The 21941-nt window shown below is 38.3% G+C and overlaps 1 protein-coding gene across 7 annotated transcripts in view; it reads right to left on the bottom strand.

Annotated features, from left to right (window-relative positions):
• ADGRB3 (adhesion G protein-coupled receptor B3) overlaps positions 1-21941 on the bottom strand; it is an 806266-nt gene that overhangs the window by 482433 nt on the left and 301892 nt on the right. The window lies entirely within an intron of this gene.

Raw genomic sequence — 21941 nt, 5'->3', positions numbered from 1 at the left:
ATTATACTGTGTGGGGAGGCACAATCAAGGCACTATACTGCATGAGGCAGTATGCAGGTATGATATTGTGTGGGGGCACTATGGGGACATGATACTGTGTGAAGAAGCACTATAGTGGATTTATACTGACTGGGGACACTATACTGTGTTGGGGCACTATAGGGACATTATACTGTGTTGGGGCACTATGGGGCAGGATAATGTGTGAGAGGGCACTATGGGGTATTATACTATGTGAGAAGGCACTATGGGAGCATTATACTGCTTCGGGGCATGATATGGCGTGAGGGGAACTGCAAGGTCTTTATACTGTGTGGGAGAACTATGAGGGGCATGATGCTGTTTAGGGGCAATAATGGGGCATGATACTGTGTGGGGGGTACTAAGAGGCTTTATACTGTGTGTGGGGTACTAAGGGGGCACTATGGGGGCATTACTTTACCTCTTGCCGGGAAGGGGGTGACCCACTCATGGCATCTTTGAAATGGACCTATCCGCTCCAGCTAATTTATAAAGATTCCTGAATGAGGAACGCTCTGCTATTAAATCAGAGTGCCATAATAGGCATTTAAAAATGGGTTTTCTAAACCAAATAACCCTTTATGCATCGTTTAGAGTGAACATTATGTACAACTTAAATAAAATAGGACTGGTAGTTCAACTTTGATGTAAAAAAATAGTCATTAAAAACTCCGCTAGAGATTAGAAATAAGTTCATATTGGCTTTTTTAAAAAAAAATAAAGATGTCACAGATATTGTTGAAATTTTTGACACTTCTTAACCAATCCTAAAGCCTATCCCAGTATTACAGCCTACTCCCATTCATTTAAATGAAAATAGGCTGTAATATTGTGAACTGCCGCTACAATTGTGTTGGAGATTTATAGTAAAGAATGGAGGAGAAGCAGTGCTCGCATGAGCTCCACGTCCCCTTCAAATCAGCTGGTCGGCTGGGGTAACGAGAGTCGGAACCCACCGATCAGGTATTGATGGCGTATCCTGAGGATACGCCAGCAATTTCTTATAAATGGAAAAACCTTATAATTACTCTGCCACTATGTCTCTTCACTAGTGCTATTTCACTCTCAACAGTATTAACATACATGACACCTTCATTTAAAAATATAATTCAGTGTATTGCAACTCAGCGCCATTGATGTGAATCGGAATAATCTGCAAAACCACCCACGACCTGTGGACAGGTGTGGCACTATTTTGAAAGAACATAGCCAGGTTTTTCCTGTACAACTCCTTTAAAATATTTTTATATTTTTCTTGTGGCATAAATTGATATTGCTAATGCCATGAAAAGTAGTCATAGTGGAATCTATTAACTAGGCTTGCGATTTACAATCATATTGAGTTATTTACCTCCTAGAGAAAAAGATAGAGTAGGGAATGTTTAAGACTAATCACTTGGCATTTTGTACCTGAACAGTAGGTATAAAGGTATAATCAATGTTGGCATAATCGTCCAACCTTGATAATATTAGAAATGGGTCATTGCTGTTAAGTTTTTTAGTCTTTCCCCATTTTAGAGACGTTAAATGGGTTTCAGGAGTAATTTAACTCAGGAGAAGGATAATTTCATGGTTTAAGTTGTGCTTTCTATAAAAAAACAAAACCTCCCCCCAAGTTTAGTAAATAACAGTTTTAAGATAACTACAACATATAATTTGCCATTCAAATCCAAAATCAAAAACAACATTGACTTTTTTCTTATCACAATTTGAATTATTGAACATTTCTATCATTCCAATCACTGGTTAATCTCTGAACCACTTTTAAAACTACGGAAACCAGTCATTTTGTAACAATCCTTTAAATCCCATAGATGTATTTGGAAGTTTACACAAAAACCCTTCCTAAACTGCTTTCTTCTAAAATACAACTATTTCAACTCAAGCGTCAACCACAGGCTATTTATATATATAAAAAAAAAAAAGCCCAAGCACTGCTAAAACTCATATTCTGTAAAATTATTCATTTTTATGTGGAGCTGCAAGGAAGAATTAATAGATTAAATCAGTGATATATTTTGTAATAACAACAATGAAAACTTATGTTATTGTCTTAACAAATGGTCTTTTTACAGGGACACTTTTGCAAGGCAGCATTTGCGGAAATTGCACAAAATACATCAATTATATTATATCTTCCAAGTTAAAGGCTCCTGCCACATTTAGGAAATTAGATTTAGTTGGATTGGAGGACATTTTTGCAAGAGTTATACAAATAGATATTTTAGTCAAATATTTTAAAGACCTATGCACATTTTAAAGACCTATGTGCATCTGGTATATGCAGCTTCTGCTCAATTGTAACAGACTACAAATAAATCCTGTGTGTGGCCTGATTTTGTAGGTGTGTATTTCTCCTATCCCTCTGCCCCCTACAGTCATGTATAACTCCCCTCATTCTGCCCCTTCTTCTTGATAACCTCACGCAAAGCACTAAATAGAGGCATCTGTGGGAAGAGTAGTTCACTGTAAGACACACACACACACACACACACACACACACACAAATACACAAATACACAATGTCACATATTGCTGAGGAGATTTCTGATGTCGATTTTCTCACAGAAATCACAGCTTACACGTCCATGTCAATGGGAAGGGGAGCACAGCCAATAAGGATAGATCATTAATAAAAAGAAGGTGTGAAGAGAACAGGCTTCACAGGGAACACCCAGTGAGCTGTGAACAAGCAGTTCCACATACAGGCATGTCAGAGAAAGTAGCATTTGTATTTTTCCTGATGAAGAAGCCGGTCCGGATTTGAAATGCGTTGCATAATTAAACAATTCATTTTATGAAGATACATTTACTTGAGAACCATTTTCTTGGTAAAAATGACTGACTAAATGCAGCTGCGCCAGGGGGACAATCCATATTTTTTCCTGATACCTTCTTTAAATATAAACATCTGGACACTACGATCCAGTTCGGAACCCAGGCTGCAGCACCTTTTGGAGAAACACGCATATGGCTGTTGTGCTCCTAGCACAACAATACAACGTCAGCGCAACTGACCACATATTGTTTTTTCTTCCTTCACCGGTTCATTTTGTGTACTTTTTCTTCCCTTATTAAGAGAAAGTAGGTCTTGATAATAAAGCAATAAGAAAATAAATCGACAACACAACTTATATCTCTAAATAAACTATTTTTTTGCCATGACAAATGGAGGCTGACACATTCAACGATGGCTGCCAACTTGCCAAAACTTGTGTGCCGCAAACACCAATAGTGTGGGAATTCGCCAAATCTGAAAGTTTGGCGAAATTTGGTCCAAATTTGATTTGCGCAGAATTGAGTCGATCATCTATATTTATGAGTTATATGTTAAACAGATGCCATAATAGCCTACAGGTGACAGATGCCACTCTTAGACATATGTCACAGCCACCATTTAACAAAATACAATGGGAGATTTAGAAAAAACATGATGGGAATGGAGTCTTAGAAATATAGTCTAGAAAATATTGGTAATTACCCTATCTCTGAAAAAAATTGCTAGAGGTAGGTATTCTGTGCATTTTTATGAAACGGTTAAATGTTGGTTTAATATTAAAATATCACAAAAAGATCAAGTTTAACCCTTCACGCACCATGATGTCAGTGCACGCCATGGTGCAGGGGGAGAAGTATGGAGTGCGGTCACGTTCTGAGCGTGCTCCATATGCTGCGGGTGTCAGTTGTGTATTACAGCTGACACCTGGCACTAACAGTGATCGCGCTGTTCCTGGCCGTTTAACCCCTCAGATGCTGTGGTCAATCGCGACTGCATTATCTGAGGTGTTGCTCATCGGCACCCCCACAACACAATTATGGGTTGCCGATATTTGTCCAGGCTTATCAGAAAGCAGTAAAAATGACTATACACTGTAATACATTAGTTAAATTAAAAGGTAAATAAAGATTTTAGTAGTGGGAAAAAATTTTACAAATAAAAAGTAAAAAAAAAAAACTTTTTTCATGTTTCTTCTGAAGTAAAAAAATAAAATAAAATAAACAAAATTGGTATCGCTGCATCCATAAAAGTCCAAACTATTACAATATGGCATTATTTAATGCGCACGATGAACACTGTAAAAAGAAAAAATATAAAATGCCAGAATTGCTGTTTTTTGGTCAATTTAGAGGTGAAAAGAATGTAATAAAAAGTGATCAAAAAGTCATATGTACCAAAAAATGGTTCCAATACAAACCACAGCTCATGCCAAAAAATAAGCCCTTACATTGCTCAATTGACTGAAAAATAAAAAAGTTATGGCTTTCAGAATATGGAGAAAATTATTATTTTTTCTAACAAATAGTTCTTTCTTTGTAAAAGGTCTAAAACATTAAAAAAGGTATTTAAATTTGGAAACGCCTTAATCATATTGACCAGAAGACTAAAGTAAATTTGTCATTTTTATGGTGAAAGACATAAAAACGAAACCCAAAAGAATATGGAGGAATCATAGTTTTTTCCTATTCCACCCCAGATAGTATTTTTTATAGTTTCCCAGTGCATAACATGGTACTTTAAATGTTGCCAATAGAAAGGACAACTCCCCCTGCAAAAATCAAGCCTTCACACCACTCCATTGATGGAAAAGAAAAAAGTTATAGCTCATAGCAGGTGGGGAGTGTAAAACGAAAATGGAAAAAAAAAGGCTTGGACTGTAAGGGGTTAACAGTCAGTATATTAGTGGAATAATTGATGTACTTTTGATGCTCTGATTCTTGCATGGAACTTTATGGGGTACTCAAACATGTTGATAGAATAATGGAGTTGTCGATCATTATAGAAAATGTTCTCATTCACCAATACAATCCCGACCATGTTGTGTGGTAAATATAAATAGGGAAGAATATCTAAGACAAATCTAGTCTAAACAGTATACTGACATATGTCAAATAAAGCTGTCAGAAACTGTCCAATGCATAAGTCTGTGAACACGTTTAAATAAAGACGTCACGGCTCTTTTTTAGCAATATTTGACAGTAAAAGTCTCTGACTGAACAGAGCACCACGGTTTCTTTTCTTTTGTATTAAGTTGATATGTGCCATCTATATTTATGCAACTGCTCAGCCACTATGTGTGTAAATCTGACATTATACAATACTAGTGAATGTATATTATCTAATAATAATAAATGAACTATTAATTTATCAGGATTATATTTTATTTTTAAGAAAAACATGTGCTTGCAGCGTTGCTACATGGGATCATGTTGTAATTAATGCCAACTTTTTTACTTTGTGGGCAATAAGTTAATACATCATTCTAATTTCCTGATTTGTTTATGATCCGAAATAAACTGGATGAGAATATAGAAAGTAGGATCTGTAGGAAAGTAGGATCTATAGTAAATCCTGTTTTAGAGAACTTGTACCCTGGCATTTGAGTTTTAATGGGGTTGTCCAGTATAGTCCATCAATATTTGATCAGTCGGGGTCGGGACCCCCGCCGATCAGCCATTTTCGTACGAGCGCTGCTTCCCCTTCATTTCCCTTACTGCTCACAATGTGGATACCCGACACGCTTGTAGCGGCGGTTCACAGTATTACAGCCTTCTCCAATTCACTTCAGTAGGAGAAGGTTGTAATACAGTGAACCATCGTGACACAGTGAGCAGTGACCGGAATGAAGCTGCAGCCCCTTCAAAAAAGCTAGTCCCGGCAGTCGGACCCTGACCGATCAGATATTGATGACCTACCCTGAGGATAGGCCATCAATTTTTGGGGACTGGAAAACCCCTTTAAATCATAATATAATTAAATTTTGCTCCGGTAATTCAAAGTGTATTCCAATAGTAATCTAATTGGGAGTAAAAATCTTGATTAAATGATTGATTGATTGATTGATTGATTAATTAATATATTGTAAATTACTTGTTTTTCTATTGTAAGGCCTCATGCACATGACCGTAGCCATGTGCATGGGCATGATTTTTGGCCACGTAGTGTTAGCCGCAAGCCGCCCGCAAATCGCGGGCTGTGCACATGGCCGCGCCCATTATTTTCAATGAGCCCGGACCGCAGAACATGGCCGTAATAAGGCTTGCCCGTTCTTTCTGCGCTCCGGGCTCCGGGGCCATGAACGGACCGTGGAAACCACGGTCATGTGCATGGCCCCATAGGAATGAATGGGGCCGCAATTCTCCCATGGATTTTCGGGGGAATTGCGGCCGCAAAAGCACGTTCGTGTGCATGGGGCCTAAGGGTGTATTCACATGCTGCGGTCATATCACTTTTTTTTTTACTAATCTTTTGGTAAATGGCAAATCTTGATTTTACAATAATTGCTGAAAAAAAAAACGTTGTGTATAGCACACATGTAAATCAATAAAGCAGATATGGATAAAAGATGCTGAAATAATTTACTTATATCCATTTGTTATAACAATTAGCATTAAAGTCAAATAAAAACTGTACTACAAGATGTGAGTCAAACTTAAACTACATACTGCGAAGGCAAATGATAAGGAATAGACTGTTTCTATGGTAACACTACAAGGAAAAGCTCTTACTATACACTGTCATACTCAACCAGAGGAAAACATTTTGAAGTAAAATATAAGCACTGTCCTCTAACGCCTCATGCACATGACCGCGTGCGCTGCCGAGTCCCGTCAGTGATCCGAGGAAAGATAGAACATGTCCTATCTTTCCTCGGATCGGAGACAGGATCAGTATTCATGGACCCGATTTACTCGCTAAAGTGAATGGGTCCATGAAGACTATCGGGTGCCACTCGGAAGCCGTCAAAAACGGCCCAAGTGGTACAATGGTCGTGCTGCTCATACTGGTTATGCTAGGAGTAGTTCTGATAAAAAAAATCTATTGAACCCCAACCTAATATATTCTAATATCCCATCTGCCATTAGGTAGATGAGAGTCACAGAAGCATTTCCAAAATTTCTGCCTAGGTCTGTGTACCTTCCTATGATGAAAAGACATCATTATTAGCTAAAGGTGTTATTTCCTTAGTAGATCGGCATTACACATGATGCTAACACATCTTAATCATGGGTAAATAAATTGCAGAGATATGCAGTACTTTTTTTTCTTAGAACTCCAGTGTTATAGTATGCTATACATTTTACTAAAACAGAATGGAAGGTTTTGCATTATACCAGGGGCGATATGGTTTTTTTGGGTTCATATCCAATTAGGACAACACTTGGATTAGGTTTTTATGTTCTTTCCATGGGGTTTTCCTCTCAGTACTCTTGCTTTCGCTCTCACTCTAAGGCTATGTTCACACAGGGCGGATACTTCGTAAAAGTACACAGCGTATCCGGCCTGGATGCTGCAGAGAATTCCGGCTGAAAAAACGCACCAAATTGTGGTGCAGTTTTTCGGCCGGAATGTATGTCCGGTGCGGCAAATAGCAGGGAAAAAATAAAAAAGCTATGGCGACGCATCCCTCTGACGTCCTGCAACCCGGCCTCCTGGGATGACGTTTGATCCCATGTGACTGCTGCAGCAGTCACGTGGGATGAAACGTCATCCCTGCACGCTGGACTGGAAGCAGGAGCAGAGAGATCTGGGTAAGTATGAGATTTTGTTACTCCTGAAATCTTCATGGGTATATTATATTACGTCCCTTTGTATTTGTTTACATTTTCAATTAATTTTATCTTATTATTTATGCACTGACCATTTTTGTAACTTATGTAACTATCATTTATTTTTCTTTTGTGAGTCACACAGTGAGTTGTCCTTTTTCTCTGTAGATATGTGGATTATTTTTTTAATTGTATTGTAGCTTTTATTGGTCATTTCAATAAAGATTTTTCAATTTTCTTTACCTTTGCTTTTGGTAGCATCAATTCTTTGTAGGTTGGATGTATGTAACTTGATGCATTTAGGATTTAACCCTAGGATCACCCCATATAGGAAATGTATGACGCTCTTCAGCACTTGCATTTGGGGTATTGGATCCCTGCTGTTTTTTGGTCAGTTGATCTGCTATTTGTTGTGGGTTTTACCTCCCAGTGAATTCAATGTGGAAAACCAGTGATTCCGCAGCATAAATTGAAATGCTTAAATAAAATAGGACTGGTAGTTCAACTTTGATGTAAAAAAATAGTCATTAAAAACTCCGCTAGAGATTAGAAATAAGTTCATATTGGCTTTTTTAAAAAAAAATAAAGATGTCACAGATATTGTTGAAATTTTTGACACTTCTTAACCAATCCTAAAGCCTATCCCAGTATTACAGCCTACTCCCATTCATTTAAATGAAAATAGGCTGTAATATTGTGAACTGCCGCTACAATTGTGTTGGAGATTTATAGTAAAGAATGGAGGAGAAGCAGTGCTCGCATGAGCTCCACGTCCCCTTCAAATCAGCTGGTCGGCTGGGGTAACGAGAGTCGGAACCCACCGATCAGGTATTGATGGCGTATCCTGAGGATACGCCAGCAATTTCTTATAAATGGAAAAACCTTATAATTACTCTGCCACTATGTCTCTTCACTAGTGCTATTTCACTCTCAACAGTATTAACATACATGACACCTTCATTTAAAAATATAATTCAGTGTATTGCAACTCAGCGCCATTGATGTGAATCGGAATAATCTGCAAAACCACCCACGACCTGTGGACAGGTGTGGCACTATTTTGAAAGAACATAGCCAGGTTTTTCCTGTACAACTCCTTTAAAATATTTTTATATTTTTCTTGTGGCATAAATTGATATTGCTAATGCCATGAAAAGTAGTCATAGTGGAATCTATTAACTAGGCTTGCGATTTACAATCATATTGAGTTATTTACCTCCTAGAGAAAAAGATAGAGTAGGGAATGTTTAAGACTAATCACTTGGCATTTTGTACCTGAACAGTAGGTATAAAGGTATAATCAATGTTGGCATAATCGTCCAACCTTGATAATATTAGAAATGGGTCATTGCTGTTAAGTTTTTTAGTCTTTCCCCATTTTAGAGACGTTAAATGGGTTTCAGGAGTAATTTAACTCAGGAGAAGGATAATTTCATGGTTTAAGTTGTGCTTTCTATAAAAAAACAAAACCTCCCCCCAAGTTTAGTAAATAACAGTTTTAAGATAACTACAACATATAATTTGCCATTCAAATCCAAAATCAAAAACAACATTGACTTTTTTCTTATCACAATTTGAATTATTGAACATTTCTATCATTCCAATCACTGGTTAATCTCTGAACCACTTTTAAAACTACGGAAACCAGTCATTTTGTAACAATCCTTTAAATCCCATAGATGTATTTGGAAGTTTACACAAAAACCCTTCCTAAACTGCTTTCTTCTAAAATACAACTATTTCAACTCAAGCGTCAACCACAGGCTATTTATATATATAAAAAAAAAAAAGCCCAAGCACTGCTAAAACTCATATTCTGTAAAATTATTCATTTTTATGTGGAGCTGCAAGGAAGAATTAATAGATTAAATCAGTGATATATTTTGTAATAACAACAATGAAAACTTATGTTATTGTCTTAACAAATGGTCTTTTTACAGGGACACTTTTGCAAGGCAGCATTTGCGGAAATTGCACAAAATACATCAATTATATTATATCTTCCAAGTTAAAGGCTCCTGCCACATTTAGGAAATTAGATTTAGTTGGATTGGAGGACATTTTTGCAAGAGTTATACAAATAGATATTTTAGTCAAATATTTTAAAGACCTATGCACATTTTAAAGACCTATGTGCATCTGGTATATGCAGCTTCTGCTCAATTGTAACAGACTACAAATAAATCCTGTGTGTGGCCTGATTTTGTAGGTGTGTATTTCTCCTATCCCTCTGCCCCCTACAGTCATGTATAACTCCCCTCATTCTGCCCCTTCTTCTTGATAACCTCACGCAAAGCACTAAATAGAGGCATCTGTGGGAAGAGTAGTTCACTGTAAGACACACACACACACACACACACACACACACACACACACACACAAATACACAAATACACAATGTCACATATTGCTGAGGAGATTTCTGATGTCGATTTTCTCACAGAAATCACAGCTTACACGTCCATGTCAATGGGAAGGGGAGCACAGCCAATAAGGATAGATCATTAATAAAAAGAAGGTGTGAAGAGAACAGGCTTCACAGGGAACACCCAGTGAGCTGTGAACAAGCAGTTCCACATACAGGCATGTCAGAGAAAGTAGCATTTGTATTTTTCCTGATGAAGAAGCCGGTCCGGATTTGAAATGCGTTGCATAATTAAACAATTCATTTTATGAAGATACATTTACTTGAGAACCATTTTCTTGGTAAAAATGACTGACTAAATGCAGCTGCGCCAGGGGGACAATCCATATTTTTTCCTGATACCTTCTTTAAATATAAACATCTGGACACTACGATCCAGTTCGGAACCCAGGCTGCAGCACCTTTTGGAGAAACACGCATATGGCTGTTGTGCTCCTAGCACAACAATACAACGTCAGCGCAACTGACCACATATTGTTTTTTCTTCCTTCACCGGTTCATTTTGTGTACTTTTTCTTCCCTTATTAAGAGAAAGTAGGTCTTGATAATAAAGCAATAAGAAAATAAATCGACAACACAACTTATATCTCTAAATAAACTATTTTTTTGCCATGACAAATGGAGGCTGACACATTCAACGATGGCTGCCAACTTGCCAAAACTTGTGTGCCGCAAACACCAATAGTGTGGGAATTCGCCAAATCTGAAAGTTTGGCGAAATTTGGTCCAAATTTGATTTGCGCAGAATTGAGTCGATCATCTATATTTATGAGTTATATGTTAAACAGATGCCATAATAGCCTACAGGTGACAGATGCCACTCTTAGACATATGTCACAGCCACCATTTAACAAAATACAATGGGAGATTTAGAAAAAACATGATGGGAATGGAGTCTTAGAAATATAGTCTAGAAAATATTGGTAATTACCCTATCTCTGAAAAAAATTGCTAGAGGTAGGTATTCTGTGCATTTTTATGAAACGGTTAAATGTTGGTTTAATATTAAAATATCACAAAAAGATCAAGTTTAACCCTTCACGCACCATGATGTCAGTGCACGCCATGGTGCAGGGGGAGAAGTATGGAGTGCGGTCACGTTCTGAGCGTGCTCCATATGCTGCGGGTGTCAGTTGTGTATTACAGCTGACACCTGGCACTAACAGTGATCGCGCTGTTCCTGGCCGTTTAACCCCTCAGATGCTGTGGTCAATCGCGACTGCATTATCTGAGGTGTTGCTCATCGGCACCCCCACAACACAATTATGGGTTGCCGATATTTGTCCAGGCTTATCAGAAAGCAGTAAAAATGACTATACACTGTAATACATTAGTTAAATTAAAAGGTAAATAAAGATTTTAGTAGTGGGAAAAAATTTTACAAATAAAAAGTAAAAAAAAAAAACTTTTTTCATGTTTCTTCTGAAGTAAAAAAATAAAATAAAATAAACAAAATTGGTATCGCTGCATCCATAAAAGTCCAAACTATTACAATATGGCATTATTTAATGCGCACGATGAACACTGTAAAAAGAAAAAATATAAAATGCCAGAATTGCTGTTTTTTGGTCAATTTAGAGGTGAAAAGAATGTAATAAAAAGTGATCAAAAAGTCATATGTACCAAAAAATGGTTCCAATACAAACCACAGCTCATGCCAAAAAATAAGCCCTTACATTGCTCAATTGACTGAAAAATAAAAAAGTTATGGCTTTCAGAATATGGAGAAAATTATTATTTTTTCTAACAAATAGTTCTTTCTTTGTAAAAGGTCTAAAACATTAAAAAAGGTATTTAAATTTGGAAACGCCTTAATCATATTGACCAGAAGACTAAAGTAAATTTGTCATTTTTATGGTGAAAGACATAAAAACGAAACCCAAAAGAATATGGAGGAATCATAGTTTTTTCCTATTCCACCCCAGATAGTATTTTTTATAGTTTCCCAGTGCATAACATGGTACTTTAAATGTTGCCAATAGAAAGGACAACTCCCCCTGCAAAAATCAAGCCTTCACACCACTCCATTGATGGAAAAGAAAAAAGTTATGGCTCATAGCAGGTGGGGAGTGTAAAACGAAAATGGAAAAAAAAAGGCTTGGACTGTAAGGGGTTAACAGTCAGTATATTAGTGGAATAATTGATGTACTTTTGATGCTCTGATTCTTGCATGGAACTTTATGGGGTACTCAAACATGTTGATAGAATAATGGAGTTGTCGATCATTATAGAAAATGTTCTCATTCACCAATACAATCCCGACCATGTTGTGTGGTAAATATAAATAGGGAAGAATATCTAAGACAAATCTAGTCTAAACAGTATACTGACATATGTCAAATAAAGCTGTCAGAAACTGTCCAATGCATAAGTCTGTGAACACGTTTAAATAAAGACGTCACGGCTCTTTTTTAGCAATATTTGACAGTAAAAGTCTCTGACTGAACAGAGCACCACGGTTTCTTTTCTTTTGTATTAAGTTGATATGTGCCATCTATATTTATGCAACTGCTCAGCCACTATGTGTGTAAATCTGACATTATACAATACTAGTGAATGTATATTATCTAATAATAATAAATGAACTATTAATTTATCAGGATTATATTTTATTTTTAAGAAAAACATGTGCTTGCAGCGTTGCTACATGGGATCATGTTGTAATTAATGCCAACTTTTTTACTTTGTGGGCAATAAGTTAATACATCATTCTAATTTCCTGATTTGTTTATGATCCGAAATAAACTGGATGAGAATATAGAAAGTAGGATCTGTAGGAAAGTAGGATCTATAGTAAATCCTGTTTTAGAGAACTTGTACCCTGGCATTTGAGTTTTAATGGGGTTGTCCAGTATAGTCCATCAATATTTGATCAGTCGGGGTCGGGACCCCCGCCGATCAGCCATTTTCGTACGAGCGCTGCTTCCCCTTCATTTCCCTTACTGCTCACAATGTGGATACCCGACACGCTTGTAGCGGCGGTTCACAGTATTACAGCCTTCTCCAATTCACTTCAGTAGGAGAAGGTTGTAATACAGTGAACCATCGTGACACAGTGAGCAGTGACCGGAATGAAGCTGCAGCCCCTTCAAAAAAGCTAGTCCCGGCAGTCGGACCCTGACCGATCAGATATTGATGACCTACCCTGAGGATAGGCCATCAATTTTTGGGGACTGGAAAACCCCTTTAAATCATAATATAATTAAATTTTGCTCCGGTAATTCAAAGTGTATTCCAATAGTAATCTAATTGGGAGTAAAAATCTTGATTAAATGATTGATTGATTGATTGATTGATTAATTAATATATTGTAAATTACTTGTTTTTCTATTGTAAGGCCTCATGCACATGACCGTAGCCATGTGCATGGGCATGATTTTTGGCCACGTAGTGTTAGCCGCAAGCCGCCCGCAAATCGCGGGCTGTGCACATGGCCGCGCCCATTATTTTCAATGAGCCCGGACCGCAGAACATGGCCGTAATAAGGCTTGCCCGTTCTTTCTGCGCTCCGGGCTCCGGGGCCATGAACGGACCGTGGAAACCACGGTCATGTGCATGGCCCCATAGGAATGAATGGGGCCGCAATTCTCCCATGGATTTTCGGGGGAATTGCGGCCGCAAAAGCACGTTCGTGTGCATGGGGCCTAAGGGTGTATTCACATGCTGCGGTCATATCACTTTTTTTTTTACTAATCTTTTGGTAAATGGCAAATCTTGATTTTACAATAATTGCTGAAAAAAAAAACGTTGTGTATAGCACACATGTAAATCAATAAAGCAGATATGGATAAAAGATGCTGAAATAATTTACTTATATCCATTTGTTATAACAATTAGCATTAAAGTCAAATAAAAACTGTACTACAAGATGTGAGTCAAACTTAAACTACATACTGCGAAGGCAAATGATAAGGAATAGACTGTTTCTATGGTAACACTACAAGGAAAAGCTCTTACTATACACTGTCATACTCAACCAGAGGAAAACATTTTGAAGTAAAATATAAGCACTGTCCTCTAACGCCTCATGCACATGACCGCGTGCGCTGCCGAGTCCCGTCAGTGATCCGAGGAAAGATAGAACATGTCCTATCTTTCCTCGGATCGGAGACAGGATCAGTATTCATGGACCCGATTTACTCGCTAAAGTGAATGGGTCCATGAAGACTATCGGGTGCCACTCGGAAGCCGTCAAAAACGGCCCAAGTGGTACAATGGTCGTGCTGCTCATACTGGTTATGCTAGGAGTAGTTCTGATAAAAAAAATCTATTGAACCCCAACCTAATATATTCTAATATCCCATCTGCCATTAGGTAGATGAGAGTCACAGAAGCATTTCCAAAATTTCTGCCTAGGTCTGTGTACCTTCCTATGATGAAAAGACATCATTATTAGCTAAAGGTGTTATTTCCTTAGTAGATCGGCATTACACATGATGCTAACACATCTTAATCATGGGTAAATAAATTGCAGAGATATGCAGTACTTTTTTTTCTTAGAACTCCAGTGTTATAGTATGCTATACATTTTACTAAAACAGAATGGAAGGTTTTGCATTATACCAGGGGCGATATGGTTTTTTTGGGTTCATATCCAATTAGGACAACACTTGGATTAGGTTTTTATGTTCTTTCCATGGGGTTTTCCTCTCAGTACTCTTGCTTTCGCTCTCACTCTAAGGCTATGTTCACACAGGGCGGATACTTCGTAAAAGTACACAGCGTATCCGGCCTGGATGCTGCAGAGAATTCCGGCTGAAAAAACGCACCAAATTGTGGTGCAGTTTTTCGGCCGGAATGTATGTCCGGTGCGGCAAATAGCAGGGAAAAAATAAAAAAGCTATGGCGACGCATCCCTCTGACGTCCTGCAACCCGGCCTCCTGGGATGACGTTTGATCCCATGTGACTGCTGCAGCAGTCACGTGGGATGAAACGTCATCCCTGCACGCTGGACTGGAAGCAGGAGCAGAGAGATCTGGGTAAGTATGAGATTTTGTTACTCCTGAAATCTTCATGGGTATATTATATTACGTCCCTTTGTATTTGTTTACATTTTCAATTAATTTTATCTTATTATTTATGCACTGACCATTTTTGTAACTTATGTAACTATCATTTATTTTTCTTTTGTGAGTCACACAGTGAGTTGTCCTTTTTCTCTGTAGATATGTGGATTATTTTTTTAATTGTATTGTAGCTTTTATTGGTCATTTCAATAAAGATTTTTCAATTTTCTTTACCTTTGCTTTTGGTAGCATCAATTCTTTGTAGGTTGGATGTATGTAACTTGATGCATTTAGGATTTAACCCTAGGATCACCCCATATAGGAAATGTATGACGCTCTTCAGCACTTGCATTTGGGGTATTGGATCCCTGCTGTTTTTTGGTCAGTTGATCTGCTATTTGTTGTGGGTTTTACCTCCCAGTGAATTCAATGTGGAAAACCAGTGATTCCGCAGCATAAATTGAAATGCTGCGGATTAAAAATCCCCACTGTAGGTCAATTTATGAACGGTTTTTCAGCGGGTTTTTTATGCAGCGTGTTAATGATTTTTCAAATCTCATCCACTTTCCTGCTACTGTAACATGCTGCGGATTCTCAGTTGAAAATCTGTTGTGGAAAATCCACAGTATATACGCTATGTGTGAACACGGCCTAAATCAAATTAAATTGCACCTACAATATGGTCAGGTACAGATGTCAACATAGCAAAACAGAATACGTTTATGGTGCTTAAGGCCCAGTTCACAAAGAGTTTTTTGTGAACCGCGTCGGAATCAGCGCCGAAAAACAGCCAAAATTGCCTCCCATTGATTTCAATGGTTGGCGGAGGTTTTTTTTTCTTCCCTGGCAGCTTTCAGCCGCTCGCGGGGAAAAAAAGCGGCATGTCCTTTCTTGCTACGGTTCCACCTCTGACCTCCCATTCAAATACTTTAAATGAAAATTCTAACCAGCAAGAAAAACATTTAATTCACTATGACATTGTAACACAACTTATTCTCATTGTCTAATATATTGTCATTTTAGTCTTAAAAAGGTTAAATACAATTTAAACAAGGATTGTTTGTAATATATATAGAAAGAAGCAGTAGTGGACACAGACAGCTCGGTGCCCCTGTGCAAGAACAATATATGGGCCCCTTGTTTTTCAATATTTTATCATAGATCACCTCCTTACAGTGAAGGAAATAAGTATTTGATCCCTTGCTGATTTTGTAAGTTTGACCACTGGCAAAGACATGAACAGTCTAGAATTTTTAGGCTAGGTTAATTTTACCAGTGAGAGATAGATTATATAAAAAAAACAAAACAGAAAATCACATAGTCAAAATTATATATATTTATTTGCATTGTGCACAGAGAAATAAGTATTTGATCCCCTACCAACCATTAAGATTTCAGCCTCCTACAGACCAGTTACACGCTCCAAATCAACTTGGTGCCTGCATTAAAGACAGCTGTCTTAAATGGTCACCTGTATAAAAGACTCCTGTCCACAGACTCAATTAATCAGTCTGACTCTAACCTCTACAACATGGGCAAGACCAAAGAGCTTTCTAAGGATGTCAGGGACAAGATCATAGACCTGCACAAGGCTGGAATGGGCTACAAAACCATAAGTAAGACGCTGGGTGAGAAGGAGACAACTGTTGGTGCAATAGTAAGAAAATGGAAGACATACAAAATGACTGTCAATCGACATCGATCTGGGGCTCCATGCAAAACTCACCTCGTGGGGTATCCTTGATCCTGAGGAAGGTGAGAGCTCAGCCGAAAACTACACGGGGGGAACTTGTTAATGATCTCAAGGCAGCTGGGACCACAGTCACCAAGAAAACCATTGGTAACACATTACACCGTAATGGATTAAAATCCTGCAGTGCCCGCAAGGTCCCCCTGCTCAAGAAGGCACATGTACAGGCCCGTCTGAAGTTTGCAAATGAACATCTGGATGATTATGAGAGTGATTGGGAGAAGGTGCTGTGGTCAGATGAGACTAAAATTGAGCTCTTGGCATTAACTCTACTCACCGTGTTTGGAGGAAGAGAAATGCTGCCTATGACCCAAAGAACACCGTCCCCACTGTCAAACATGGAGGTGGAAACATTATGTTTTGGGGGTGTTTCTCTGCTAAGGGCACAGGACTACTTCACCGCATCAATGGGAGAATGGATGGAGCCATGTACCGTCAAATCCTGAGTGACAACCTCCTTCCCTCCACCAGGACATTAAAAATGGCTCGTGGCTGGGTCTTCCAGCACGACAATGACCCGAAACATACAGCCAAGGCAACAAAGGAGTGGCTCAAGAAGAAGCACATTAAGGTCATGGAGTAGCCTAGCCAGTCTCCAGACCTTAATCCCATCGAAAACTTATGGAGGGAGCTGAAGATCCGAGTTGCCAAGCGACAGCCTCGAAATTTTAATGATTTACAGATGATCTGCAAAGCGGATTGGGCCAAAATTCCATCTAACATGTGTGCAAACCTCATCATCAACTACAAAAAAACGTCTGACTTCTGTGCTTGCCAACAAGGATTTTGCCACCAAGTATTAAGTCTTGTCTGCCAAAGGGATCAAATACTTATTTCTCTGTGCACAATGCAAATAAATATCTAGAATTTTGACAATGTGATTTTCTGTTTTTTTTTTTAATATAATCTATCTCTCACTGGTAAAATTAACCTAGCCTAAAAATTCTAGACTGTTCATGTCTTTGACAGTGGGCAAACTTACAAAATCAGCAAGGGATCAAATACTTATTTCCTTCACTGTATGTCTCTCTAACAATCCATCAGTAGTTGTTAGTCATAAAATGTATTACCTCAGGCATTTACATGCAATCTAATAGAGAGAAGGAGGCTGCTTTAAGGTGACAGTGGGCCCCCTTACATACTGGGCCCCTGTGCCGCTGCACATGTTGCACCAATGGTATGTCCGCCCCTGGAAAGAAGAATGCAATAAAAGGCAAATAGATAGTGTGTGACCCAAATCATGTTCTTCTATTAACAATTATTCCCATTAAGCATTAAAGGGATTGATATAGAATCGACAATTATCCCCTATCCACAGGATTGGTGATAATTGTCTGATAACTGGGGGCCCCACTGCTGGGACCCACACCGATCACGAGAACGGGGGTTCCGAAACTGTGGATAGTTGATGATTGTCGGTTCTGGGAATACCCCCTTAACACATGGATAATTACATCATTTAGTTAATATAGTTATGGGAATCCATACATGATGCTGCCGAGGTATGTGGTAGTTTACCGTAGTATTGCGATGCAGTTTTTGGCTGCACCGCTTATACAGGTGAAGCACATTGAAACCATGTGCTACACCTGTAGAGTTCAGCGCGGCAGAATGTCGCATTACAAAACTGTAGTAAATTGTGGTAAAATCGCGTGCAGGTTTTCTGTGCGGTTCATGGCTGCATGACCACTGTGGTTTGGCCGCATTGTACTGCATATGGGCACCCAAATTGGAGAACTATTTGTTAAGAAAGATCATATATCAAATATACCCTCTTACTGAGAATATCCAGCAAATTCTAGCTGCCCAAGCAAAGTGTAGGGTAGTTACATCACCCCAGCTACAATATTTATATAATAAGAGACTATTTCCATTTTTTTTTTAAATATAATGATTTCATTTTTAGAAATGTTCTTAAATTTCAGCTTGAAATGTCATGATGTCTAGCAGGTTTTTCCGCTAGACTGCAGAGAGGAGATAGCATGCACTGCGTAAGAGATAAGAGAACAATACTCTTGGGTCACCGGAAGATCTCTGTACAATATTGCATGTGTCAAGAAGCTGTTGATTGGAAATGGTGCATAAACTTTGCTGACATCGCTACATTTTACATCCGGGGAGTATAGTACCTTAGCAATAAAAAGCAAGTGCTGATGGTATACACTATTTATATAATAATAAGTTTTACTGGCAAGTTTAAAGTCTTGCTTAACTTGAAAAACTTTATTTATGGTATAAATATCTATATTTAGACTTAGGGTATGTTCACACGCATATGTTTGAGGCAGAAAAATATGAGGCTGATCTCAAATGAAAACCGTCTCTGAAATCAGGCATTTTTGGAGCTAATTTTTATTTTTTAGGCTTTTTTTGGTTTGCAAGTATATGTTGAAGCATTTTTTAAAATCGATTTTAAAGCATATTTTGAGGAGTATTTTGAAGCAATTTTTGTAGTGTCATTAGAAAATCAGAATGTAAAATGCCTCAAGAAGTGACATGTCACTTCTTTTTTTACAAGGCATATTATTACGCCGGGGTTTTTTGAAATAGCGGCGTAAAATTATACATAGCATGCACTACACAGCTTATATCATGGAATTCAATGGCAAGCTGTTTGCAATCATTTTTAAGGCATATTTTGGAGCATAATGCGACTATTTTACAAAATACGCCTGAAAAAAACTCTGTGTGAGCATACCCTAAGAGAAACAAACATTTGATAACGGGAAAGTTTCATACATTTTAAATATTAAAGTAAAAGTTTAAAAGAAATAGCCACATTTATAGAAAATAAAAGAAATAAAAAAGTGATCTTTCAAAAGAAAATAGGTTCTCGAAAAATCATGTTTCTGGAAAATGTTGCTGGGTCCTTGAGGCACATCAAAGTCAAGTGTCAGTGTTTGTAGATTAGGGTAGGCAATTGCTTCAGATAATATCAAGCCAGTTGAGGCTGTAGTGGTATAAAACCTAAAAGAAAGTTGCATGAAGTCTACAACACCTTCTATCTAGCACTCGGCATACAATCTGAACTAAGCTGATACAATCTCATAGAGTAGCCTTCTGTAACCTCAGAATGTTGTTAGTAGTGATGAGTTTTTATCTTTTATGTGCAGAGCTACCTTATTAATATCTTTGTCAAAATCTATTTTATCTCTTTTCATGAGAAAACAAAATTTAAAGTTGCATTTCTACGGTAGCTCCTTTAAAATTTTTGTTCACACATAGAGAATACAGTCTCAAACATATTATAAATCTGGCATACACCAAAAGCTATCTACAGTATTGGAATCTGAGAGTCTGCCTTCCAACTGTACAAAACATGTCCAATGCACTTTTAATTGCATTATAAACTCTTATTATTGCACACACAGGACATATCATCAAATAAGGTCTAATAGGTAATCTGAGAATCATCATAAAAAATAGACCCTCGGGGTTCCATCATCAGCTATTAATGGGGTTATTTTTTATTGGACATTGCGTGCTCATTATTGTGTCAAATCCTAGGCCCACAGACCATTGAAAGATTCTCTGGCACTCAGATGGGCCAGTCCGACCTTGAATGTCTACTGACATTTGTCGTTGGTGAAATATCCTTCTTTTTCCTCATTGCTGCTGCCCCCACAGCAATGTGATCCTTTCAATTTTTAAATAAAACAAAGATCTTTATTTTGCCAGATTTTCCAACATGCTAGAAACTGCTTCTGGTTGTTTGAAGCCCTCAATACCACCCCTTACTATGTATGACCAACTTAAACCATTGAATAACAATTTCTATTGATTTCTATGAACAGTAATGGCAGAAAGCAGGAGTATATCTTTCTCTTTACCTTTGGTCTGTTATACCAGAAACCATAAATGCCTAATATTTAACAATGGGTTTGTGAACTTTCAGTTGTGGGTAAAGAAAACTATATGGACTATAGGCCACTCAGTTGTTGGCATATACAGATATAGCCATCTTTATCTTGTCAAGAAAAAGTTTATTAACACTGTGTATTTAATGTGATAAACGTCGAGATAAAGATGGCTACATCTGTGTCATACATACTGAAAACATACATTTTATTAATTTTAGCAAAGGCAGTTCATGTTCTTATATACATTGCAGGAAGGGGCAGATAGATAACGGTCTGGTCCCCTTTTCAATCACAAGGACCATAATACATTTGGTTTGGATTTATAAAAATGAAAAATAATAGATAATGGAGAGTATCATGCACATGTCTAATTTTTAGCCGGGTCCTGCCAGGTTTAAAAGCACAATGAGGGGGAATGAGCCCTCCCCGTCTCTAATAGGTGATGGTCCCAGCAATGTGACCCCCACCCATATAACATTTAGTGCAAATGTTAGAGATATAACATGTATGTCTACTGTGGGAATATACCAGAAGGTGTGCTATAACTAACAAAGGAGCAGTGGGCCTCCACGGGCTATGGGCTCTTGGGCTCTGGCACTGCCCTAATGCCTGATTGCAGGTAAACATTTTGGAGTAATTATACATTTTACAGTTATTTAATATATATAGCTTCTAGTAATTTTGAAATTTATAGGATCAATTGATGTTAGAAGAAGAGATAGGGTGTTGGGGGCATGGCCTAATACGGAGCTAGCTGGACGCAACTTTTTCAGAGCTCCGGTCCAGACATCCCTAATCCAAGGGCATCTGGACTCCTAATAAGCCCTACGTGTCCATAAACACCCTCTCAGGACTCAGCAGCTAAAGGTGGACACGCCAATATCCTTATTTTGGCGGTCCATCCAGTTTTGTAATTGCGGCCTAGCGCCGCGTGTGAAGCCGGGGCCTCGATTTTGGAGCCGCCCGGCCGTGGACTCCTCCTACATTTTAGAAGGGTGAAACACCCACGGAAGGCAGCTCCTGGATTGCTCATACCCCTGCCCGGAGACAGACAGGAGAGTGGAGAAGCAACACCTGGGGGAAAAAAGGAGCCGGCGACGGTCCCTGCACCCTACCACAGCTGACTGATCTACAGCCCAGATTAACTGGATCCCAGCCCTCACATCAGTCCAAGAGAAGTGTGAGTACAGGAGTCCCCATATTATACAGTCAGCTACATCATCCACTTAAAGGGCCACAGACCCAATTTTTTATTCCAAGATTCGTAACTTTTTTTTTATTCCGTCGACATAGCCGTATAATGCCTTGTTTTTTGCAGGACGAGTTCTAT

This window comes from Rhinoderma darwinii, chromosome 4 (genome assembly GCF_050947455.1).
Source record: "Rhinoderma darwinii isolate aRhiDar2 chromosome 4, aRhiDar2.hap1, whole genome shotgun sequence".
Lineage (NCBI taxonomy): Eukaryota > Metazoa > Chordata > Amphibia > Anura > Rhinodermatidae > Rhinoderma > Rhinoderma darwinii.
Note: the sequence above shows the minus strand (reverse complement) of the source record. Positions and strands in the feature narration are given on the sequence as shown.